Source organism: Stegodyphus dumicola, chromosome 11 (assembly GCF_044657685.1).
Source record: "Stegodyphus dumicola isolate Sdum_Otavi_A_Nest chromosome 11, ASM4465768v1".
NCBI classification, from domain to species: Eukaryota; Metazoa; Arthropoda; class Arachnida; order Araneae; family Eresidae; genus Stegodyphus; species Stegodyphus dumicola.
In genome coordinates this window covers 36,727,190-36,737,888 of record NC_140778.1, presented here as the reverse complement: position 1 = coordinate 36,737,888, position 10,699 = coordinate 36,727,190, and the positions used below count along the sequence as shown (strand labels likewise).

The following is a 10,699-nucleotide window of genomic DNA, read 5'->3' as shown; positions in this document are numbered from 1 at the left end:
CACTAATATTAACACCAGTGTTGGATTCTCGCTGCCAGTTCCTATTAAAACATTTATCAGAACTAATATTTCGCCTAATTGATTTGGTACACATGTGAGTGTTCCGAGTAGAGCAATGAGTTTACTTTAACCTATGTTCTTTGAAATTGTAGAAGATATGACACAGATAGGAAGCGTAGAATTACAATTTATTTTCCCCAGTTTACTGCTATTCCGGTATTTCGGGATACAAACTAATTGACTGCAATGCCTATTCCAGGAGACCATGCGAGTTTAGTTTTTATAACATTTCTACGCGTTCAAAGGATGTATGCCTAACGGAAGGATGGTATGCCTAAAAAATTGCCCCAACTGTGTGCAAAAAAAATTGCTCCAACTGGGGTGGAAAAGAATTGCCAACTGGGGCGGAAAAAAAATTGCCCCAAATGGGGTGGGAAAAAATTGCCCCAACTGGGGTGGGGGGAAAATTGCCCCAACTGGGGTGGAAAAACATTGCCCCAACTGGGGGGGGATTGCCCATTCGCGATTATGGTGAAGAGTCGCTAATCGTAAAAATAGTTTAATCCTAATGAAGCATTAAAGTAAGCACACGGATAAAAAATGTACAATAATTTTAAAAACTCTTTAAATTTATGTTATTTCAGTTTTTTCATGTCATCCTATATTTCGACGAGAATAGAAATAGGAAGTTTTAAAAAATTAAGGATCTTCGATAACAATTATATGGTTGCTCTGTACAAGCATTATTTTCTTTTGAAGCAGAATTGAAAATGCTTTTAGTCTTCTAAGCAATTTTGAGACTGGGCTCAAAAGTACATGCAGAATTAAAATGATTTCCTTTCGAATCTTTGCATTACGGGTTTGTGGATTTGGAGTAATTGATGAAGAATTGAAACACAATTTATTGGCCAGTAAGCGCTCATACACAGGACAGTTCCAAAGACACGTTTACAAAACTACTACGAACACACGGAAACAATCAGCAACGCACCCTTGAGGTTATAACAGTGAAGAAAGCTTCACGGCAAAGACCTAAAATACAACTTTCGACTCTGTCGTTGCTCTCTAGCCAATCTCTGACCTTCAAGACACTACTATCTTCTTGTATAGGCAGGGTATATAGAGTTTTAACCTACCTTTCGAAATATTCCCTAAAAAAACCGCTAAAATTTAGTTCCAGAATGTTCTCATTCCGTCTATGGCATATCGCTAAATGGGCGATTTCGCGCCAAATCTCGGTACCTTGACTTTCCTTACACATTCTGGCAAACCTAACACCCCTTTGCGACGGGCAGGTCAGCAGCCGTGTTGGTTGAATGGTTTGGTGTTTCGAGAATCTTTATAATTTTGGTGCATTTTGCTTTTGTGCTTCTGAAAGTGTGTTATTATAATTTATTTTGTGCTTCGGTTTCGAAAAATGTGCTTTCTGTATCAAGATTGTGGTTGTTTTTGAAGATACGAATGATTGAAAATTTCTACGACACGGAACGCCCCATTTGCATGCACGGGTAAGTTTTATGTTGATTTTTTGATAAATATACTGTGCAAATTTATTTCTTTTGAAGAGATGTATTTGGAATCGTGATTTCTACTTGTATTTTTAAAAGCACGATCCCAACTTGCATATTGCTTATAGATCCTTAATGTTTTTCATTAATTTCATTTCTGCACAAGGAAATTAAGTCCTTAAAAGTACTTAATTTCCGTGTGCAGAAATGTGTACGGACCCTGTATACCATTCAATTTCAGTAATATATTTTTGTATTGTATTCATTACGTTTGCTTGTAATAAGTATAAGAATGAACCAATTTGATGCCAACGAGGTAAGTAAGAGTGGCTATACCCTACTTTATAGTGCATCACGAACGGGTTGTATAGAGATAGTAAGAAATTTACTGAAAGATCAACGTATTCACGTCAATGAAAAGAATATTTACGGCTGGACCCCACTTCATTGGGCAGCACGGAATGGTCATGCAGGAATAGTTAAACTATTACTGAATAATTCTAATATTCAGGTAAATACAAAAAATAATTGTGGTTGGACCCCATTTCATTGGGCAAAACAGAATGGTCATGTGGAAGTAGTCAAAGCATTGTTCGAAGCTCCAAATATTAAATCCAATGAAATAAATAATTTTTATTAATCTCTTTTTCCCGTGAATACTCACGAGAAATTTTTATCCTCCTTAGTGCGTGCCTTCGTAGTATAGTTGGAAGTATATCTCGAGTTCGAATACCCGCGAACGATAACAGATTTTTCTTGTTACCTGTTCAGAAATAAGTTCTAGTGACTCTGAGCCGCGAACTAAATTAACGTGGACGGTAATTCGTCACCACTTGTGTCCTCCTCCTTCCCATTCGTCCTTTAATGGGGTGGGGAGAATGTAAGGAACTATTCTTCCCCGCCTGCCTTCATGGTGTAACTGGAGGCAAATCCGGCTAGTAACTAGAAAGTCCGGAGTTCAGACACAGCCCCTCTTTCTTGAATCGAAATAAATATAATGTCTGTAACCAAATTAAAAGTTGGTGGACGATAATTCGTCACGGCCTTGATTTGGCAATCGGGTTACTTTCACCCTGGTCATCCCGTAAGTGGGGGAGAATGTAACGAATTTTCGCCCTCCCGATTGCGTGCTTTCGTGATGTCATTGGAGGCAGGGAATTTTACTGTTTTCTAGTTCGAAATGACTCTACATGCTGAACTGGCAAAGTGAGAAAGGGGGGATGTTTTTCGTGCAAAAAAGCAACACCCGGATACCATATTTCCTCTCGCATCCCCCCCCAAAGTTTTTTACGCCATGTTCTGAAAATTTTAGAAATATTCGCGTCATTTTCCCCTTTCCCAGTGCGTTCAGAGAATAAGCTCCCCTAAATTTTATAAGGGATTCGCCCACTTAGTGATTGTTTTCGTCTTACTAACAAAGACCAACCCTTGCAAATTACCTGCGAAGGTCACGCCCAACCTTCGCCTTCTAACTGTCGAGTTTCTTGTCAGCTACCCATCACAGCAAATCAAGCAGGAACTGGCATGTAGTCTACATTTCGACGAGTCGGCATAATTATTTCTAGAGATTTGAGGCATAATTACTTATGGAGACGACGATAAGACCGGGCGACGATTCAATTTACAAGTAATTAGAAATGAAGATATTTTATTAGATATGTTAATATTACTATGATTCTTATCGGAATGTAGGTTTCTTTTAAAGAGACAATCTTGGGATAGTTACCCGGAGTTAATCCACGACTGCTTTTCATTTGTTACGTTCTCATTGCAAACGCGTCCTTCGGAAATTAAATGATCCGCCTAATTCTCCCCTCTCGATTTTAAGACGATAAAATTTGTAAAGAAAGAGGGGATACGCGAGTTAATACGGTATTATTTTTATTCCCTGAAGTATTTCTGGAAAAGGTAAAGGTATAAAATATTCGGACTGCTAAAGAATATGATAATTAGTTAATTAGAAAATGGAACTTCTCCTTTGCGTGTGGAAGATAAATAATTCATCACTACTTGTCTGAACTTGGTCGATCGGATCTCTTACCGCTTTCCAATTGCGCTTTAGTAGGGGCAGTGGCGTAGCTAGGGTGGGGCAAAGGGTCCTGGGGGCAGCATCCAGGGGGCGCCTAATTGATGATACGAAATTTTAGAATGAAGTGTTTTCCATTCGTGGCGTACAGAGAGGGGCGCAAAATCTTGAGTTGTCTCTGGGCGCTGAAAACTCTAGCTACGCCCCTGAGTAGGGAAGAATGTAATCCTTTCTTTGTGATGTGAGTATATTACCGTGAAAGACCGAAATTGGAGAATGTCGACTTTCACCGGAGAATGTCAACATTCACCAAATGCGTTGGTGAAAGATCGAATATTGCATTACATTCTTGTACATTCGGACCCTCACCGGTGTATGTCGACAATCACGGATATGCTCTGGTGTAGGTCGAAAAAAGAGGAGTATATGTACTTGCTGTCATTGCAAAAGGAAGTGTTCAACAAATAAATGCAGTTGTAAAAGCAAGGACCTCTTTTGCACAAAGTGTCTTAATAGTTTAAGTTGTTGCAGTAATTAAGATTTGAATCACATAATTTAGTAAGTTTGTAACTTCTATTATTTTCCTTTCTCATTTTGAATGTACTGTATGTTTTCAGTTGTTATTTTAAGTCTCAAGTGCGTTTTTTCGAGACTGAATTACAGAGAAGAAAATATAATAGTCTTATATGTTCAACATTCACCATTAGCACATGGTGAATGTTGACATTTACCGGTGTAAGACAGAAATAAGAATATTTGGAAAATATTTCGGACATGCACCAAGCGACTATGTGAAGTCTCTGTGTTGACATTCACCGGTGAAAGTCGACATTCTCCAGATTTCGGTGTTTCACCTTAACAAGTATATAGCTCGTAGTTTAAAAGTCTTTGGTTCGCATCCTGGAACTGGATCATTTAATACTTGTAGTTTGAATAGAGTTCAAATCCAGGCTAACGGATCTGTTTTCTAAACATTTTTGTGGTTTTTCGTATGTGTAGCAAGTAATATATGAGCCGAGCCAGTTTTCTTTAGAAAATTTTCCGCAAAGGCATCCCTCCTTTTAGGTAGATGTTCCACCAGTGGCTGAGTGTCAGGACCACTGCATTATGAAAGTTCGACTCGGAGTCGATCCCAGGCAAACGGGTTGATTGCAGAGTTATTCTTAGTAGTCTTTCCCATCATAAGTAACGTGAATACGAGCTAGAATTGAACTTCAATGACTTTCATTTTCAGCAGAGCTTAAATTGCGCCAGAGCCCACCGGTGCTAGGCTTTGGTATAAATTATAATTCTAGTCGGAGCGCACCGGAGCCCTAAATCAGAAGGCTCCGGCGCTTCTTTTTTGTAACTGAACATCAATTTCAGTAGAAATTTGATCTCGAAAATTTTATTTTTTGTAATAAAATTATATTACAAATCGCTTATTAAATTTTAATTTATCTCTTTACATTTTATTTATTTATTTATTAACTATTTTAGTAATAATAATAAATTAATTTTATTTAATTATATAATAATTGGCAAATACTAATTATTAAAATTAATTAAATAATAATTAATTTCATAATAATTAACTATTTAATATTTAAATTATTAATGATTTTAGTAGTCATTTTATTTGTTTATTTACTTTGGTTCCTCTTTGTTAACGGTCTTCCATAGGGCTCCGGCACTTCTAATTTTAGAAATTAAGCCCTGATTTTCAGTGAAGTAAACTTTCAATGAAATATAAGGTATTTCTCTCGCCTTCGTGGTATAATGCCTTAGCATACCTTCGTATTCCAGAGCTCCGAGGTTCTAATCCCGGCAATTGCGCCCACCAGCGGCCGAGCGGTAAAGTCGCTTGAACACTGGTAGTTCGTTCCGAGGTTCGAATCCCGGGAAAGGCTGGCTGCATGGGCGTTTTCGTGGTTCCCCATGTGTAACGTGTATACGAGCCAGTTTCCCTTAGAAAGTCCTCCACGAAGGCATCCCTCAGGCAGGTAGCCCTACTGTGCTTTGCCGTAATTAAATAAATCAAACCCGGCAATGGCATTGCTCATTTTTCATGTCTCCTGCTTCGAAATAAGCTAATTTCTCTACTTTATTAGTAAACTTTCAGTAACTTTTATTTTCAGTGAGGTGACCATTCAGTGAATTTTCAGTCAACTTTTAGAGAACTTTCAGTGAACCTTAGTGAACTTTCAATAACTTGTATTATCCGAGACTTTGAAGTTGAACAATCGTTGAACTTACACTAGACTGACTGTAAACAGTTTCTACGAAAATAATTTCAGATAAGCTTATAATATTTCTTTTGTTAACCAGTTTAGTTTCTAGCACTGACAGTGCTGATATATTCTCAGATTTTTAATTTACATTTTGTTTTAAATAAGTTAATGATTCTGTATTTAAATTTTTGTAATTACTTGAAATTTTAAATAAATGCCACTCATCTCCGGGCCTATTCGGATGTGTCTAGCGGATAGTAGATATTTCCACAAAATGAACAATCAGTTGGTAGTCTAAAAAGGTGGTACAACTGTTCATTTTGTGGTGACGTGTCCCATTTACCTTAGAAAGTCTGTCACGGAGGCATCCCCAAAGGCGGGTTGCCCACGCCCATATCGAAAACCTAATGTACATAACCTAATCCTTTAGGAGATAACTTTTACGTGCTTTGCCTAATTCTAATCATTTGTTCAATTAATTAATCGTAAAAGCAAACGATCTCACGGATTTGCTTGGTTTATGTGATTACGGCAAAGCCTCGAGGGATATCTTCCTAAGGAGAGGGATACCTTCGTGGAGGACTTTATAATGGAAACTGGCTCGTATATACTTTATACATAGAGAAAAACACGAAAACGCCCATGCAGCCAGCCCGTTCCCGGGATTCGAACCTCGGACCGAATTACCGGTGTTCAGCGAGTACATTACCGCTCGGCCGCTGGTGGGCCCAAACATTAAGAGTCTCATGAGCGAGAACAAATCTAAGAAGAAATATTATCCAATTACAAACGGAGAACCGTACAAATCTGTAATATGAGGGGGGCAACAAAGGGTAGAAAGCCAATTATTCACTGCAAGCATGAAGTAGTTACTAAATACTAAAAAGGGAAACGCATTCAAATTTTATTTACCTGTAATTGCCATTTCTTTAACAACATTAGCTTCAAAAAGTTGGAATTTCAGTTGAATCATATTATTGCCTAGACGGCAATTTTAAAATATTTTGGTAATTGCGTAAGCAAAATTTTAGTGGACATTTTTCTAACTTTGAATAAAACTAGCAAGGTATTTATTCAAGGTAACAAATTGTTGATTAAAAGATTTCAAAGAAGCAATGGCAACACTTGACGAACAAAACATTAAGATTAAAAAAAACATTTTTATCTCCAGCGCGCGAGACCGTATCGGAGAAATTAACCCGGAGAAATTAGACAGTAGACTCGCCTCATATTTATTGCACGGCATTTGACTATCATTGTCCTTCAGGTATTGATTTCATTATAAATTTAAAAAGGCATTTCTCATAAAGTAAAAATATCTGTCATGTAAAATATTTTGTCCATAGTGTTTGAGAACTCTTCGAAAGAAAAGTGTTAATTTATAAAATGTGTAATATACAGTACATCGTCTGCAAAACTTCTAATCTTATTAATACTTTATGATTATCGCTAATATTTATAACTATTAACTTTGCATCATAATATTTTTGATTTACATTATAAGTGATCTACATTTTATAGATTAAAAAATACGTAATTTTTATTTTCTGTTAGAACTAGCAATGTTTTTACAGTTATGAAAATATGTATTTAAGAAATGCAGTGTGTTATTTGCACGTGTCGTAAGAACAGCACGTTTCCCGTTCGCAGGATGACATAATAAAGCTTGTTCAAACATCTTAAAAATGTATTGCATTTTGAAAGAAGAGGAGACAGAAATTCAATAAATACAAATTCAGATAATTCTTCCAAACGAAAACTCGCATTTACAAAAAGTGCAAAACAATCAGACAAAGATGCATTCTCTGGAAACACGTTTTCAATACATAATATCCCTTAATGTTTGCCATACATAATATACACGTTCCACGACGATATTTCAATTATCGACTATCGGTCAATGGTTTTCCCGATTCTCCTGGGAAAAAAAAAAAAAAAAAAAAAAAAAAAAAAAAAACTACTTTGCAATTGTAAAACTATCTCTAAATTCAAGGACAAATTAAAAAAATTTAAGGATCGCCCAAAAGGGTTCATTTGGTTTTTTTACGCTCTCGCTGACTTCGAAGTTTACGAATTTGCTATTACGCTCACTACTACTAACCCATTGTTTTTTTGTCTTTTTAGCTTTGTTATTAAACATCATTTTCTTAGCATTTACGCCATGTGCAATTCAACAGCAAAATTACAAAAATTTCAAAAGCAGCATAGCAGTACATGTTTGATTTCACAATGCGGCGTTAAAGTACTGGCATACATTTATCTGTTTTTTTTTTTTTTTTTTTTTTTTTTTTTCAGTCTTTTCTCACTTAATCATATCAATTCAGCTTTACAAATTTTTTTTTGTCCTTTTATTATTAGAGTTCTGTGTTATTCAGTTTATTTATTAAATATCACCTTCTCGGCGCTTCCGCCGCATAAAATTCCATTCAACAGCAAAATCACAAAATATTTAAAAACAGCACATCTTTAGGATTTCCGATAAGCATTCTTGTCAGCTGCAGATATAAATGTGGTATTCCGTACAGTGTTGCAACTGCTCGCTTTGAAGTCGTTGACTTCGCTAGTAAATAATTCATTATTAAACTTTTACACAGTATGAAATACTAGATAATGAAACAAATTAAGACATTCAGATTTTGGGCCTCCAGGTGTCCATATTCGGATAAAGGACTACGTTCCTCAAAAGTAGATGGTTCTAGGCACCGTTGTTTTTTCACAGTGCGAAAAACATAGACACATTCATGCAGATTCTTCATTAATTAATTTCTTTAACAAGGGCAATAATATTTGGCGGCAATAACTCAGACTTATGATGAAAATATTAGCACAGCCATTTAAGTGTGAATTAATTGTAGCGTACCGAACTGAATGCATAAAGTAATTCAAATTAGATATGGCGTCGTTTACGGCTCTGTTTACTATTTAAAACTATGATTGTTATTAACTTATCAAAATATTCTCACTCAATAAGTGTAATTCGACTAGTTTTGATAATGAGAAATTAAGGTCAACAGCCGGTTTCATAACTGATATTCTAACTCATGCTGAATTTTTTTCCACTAATATTTATGTTATAAAAAGAGACTTGATGGTATAATTAATGTAGACTCAGGTGAATACTCGTAGTTCGATTTAAACTGGATTCTATTGCAGGCAAACGGGCTAGCTGGGATTAGGCAAACGGACTAGTTGGGAAACCCATTTGAACAGCAAAATGGCTAAACAGTTAAAAGTAGCACATGTTTAAGAATTCGCTATATACAGTCTCCATGGCTGGGAATAAATATATTTTATTCCATTCTTTAAAAATACAGATACTTAAACCACGCATCTTTGTTATGTCTCCATTTCTAGTTCTCTGCAAATGAATCTTGACAGTTTCATTGTTGTCTATGGTAAATCTTAGGCCTCAATTCAATCAGAGAAGGTGAATGTGCAGCTCACTCGGCCAAAATGTAGACGGAATGTCAGTTTGTGTTCGCTTCCCAGGAAAATAAAAATCACACACTGTTTAAACTATACAATTTAGATCTCTTATAAAATGTACAATAAAAGAGTTATAATATAAGACAACCTGTTTTTATACATTCAGCTTATAATACCATTTTTTCTTGCGTCTTGCATTCAAACAATTAGCGTATTTCCTCGCGTAAATCCCTTTTCTCCCTTGCGTATATTTCCTCTCTGATCTTAAGCGCCAGGTTCTGAAATTTTTAAAAATATTCGCGTGATTTTTCTCCTTGCTCAGAAAGCTCCGTTCAGAAAACGAACTGCCTTAAATAAATTTGTTCATATAGTGATTGTTTTCATCTTACTAACAGACAAACTCTCGCAAAATACTCGCAAAATACTTGCCGAAACGTTCCCTTCTAACTGTTGAATTTTATGTTAGTCTAATTCAATAACCGACAAGTCAGAGCGAAGTAAACACCAACTGACATTCAGTCTACCATTTCGCTGAGCCAGCTGCATATTTACCTTCTCTTATTCTTTATAGATATTTTGAGGAATAACGACGGGGAGATCTATGCTACAGGGATGTAGACATGAAGATATCATATTAGTTAAACTAATGTTAATATTACTACTCATTCTTGTTGGAATAAAGATTACTTTAAAAATAATATTGTGATAAAGGTCATTCAAATGGCCTTTTTGAATGACCTTTATGGTCATTCTTTGGCCAGTGACCTTTATGGTCATTCAAAGAATACTTTTCTTTTCTTATGTTCTTGCTGTAACCACGTCCTTTGGAAATTAATGTATTCGCATAATTTTTCCCTCTCGATTTACTTACGAAAAATTTACTACGAAAATGGGGGGAAGTGCGTGAGGAAATACGGTGTTCCATTTAACGGTTGACATCTCTCAGTTTCATATCTTCTAGCCCACCAGCGGCCGAGCGGTAAAATCGCTGAACACTGGTAGTTCGATCCGAGGTTCGAATCCCGCGAACGGACTGGCTGCATGGGCGTTTTCGATGTTATTCCCGTTTGTAGCGTGTATACGAGCCAGTTTCCCTTAGAAAGCCCTCCACGAATGTATCCCCTCCTCTTAGGCAGATAGCCCTCTAGGCTTTGCCATAATCACATACACATATCTTCTTCTAAACAAGGGTTTAATTTGCTACCAGAAAACGTTTTGACTGAATGAACACTGAAGTTAAACTCTGAAACTTTAAGCTTGGCTTAGAGCATTTTTCATTCCATTTCAATACCTCATAATTTTATTCAGACTCTTAGGAACAGATTGACCACGTTGTACTATATACAAATTTTTACTTTAGCTTTCTTCTCATTGCATGAATCATTACTCATATTGATCGCATAAATAGTATTAGTTTTATGTGTGAATCATAAATAGTATTAGTTTTATATATGAGATATAATTTTGTGCCAAAGCGTATTTTGTTTGTCTATCACATTTCTATCATTATTGTGGTTTACTGCCCTCTA

The 10,699-nt window shown here is 36.1% G+C and overlaps 1 long non-coding RNA gene across 2 annotated transcripts in view; it reads left to right on the top strand.

The window, feature by feature from the left end:
* The first annotated feature begins 1,294 nt into the window (after nt 1–1,294).
* LOC146993887 (uncharacterized) overlaps nt 1,295–10,699 on the top strand; it is a 151,623-nt gene continuing 142,218 nt past the window's right edge. For both annotated transcript variants that reach the window (XR_015043823.1, XR_015043822.1), the window contains exon 1: nt 1,295–1,508. This is a non-coding gene — a long non-coding RNA (uncharacterized LOC146993887). The remainder of the gene's footprint in view (nt 1,509–10,699) is intronic.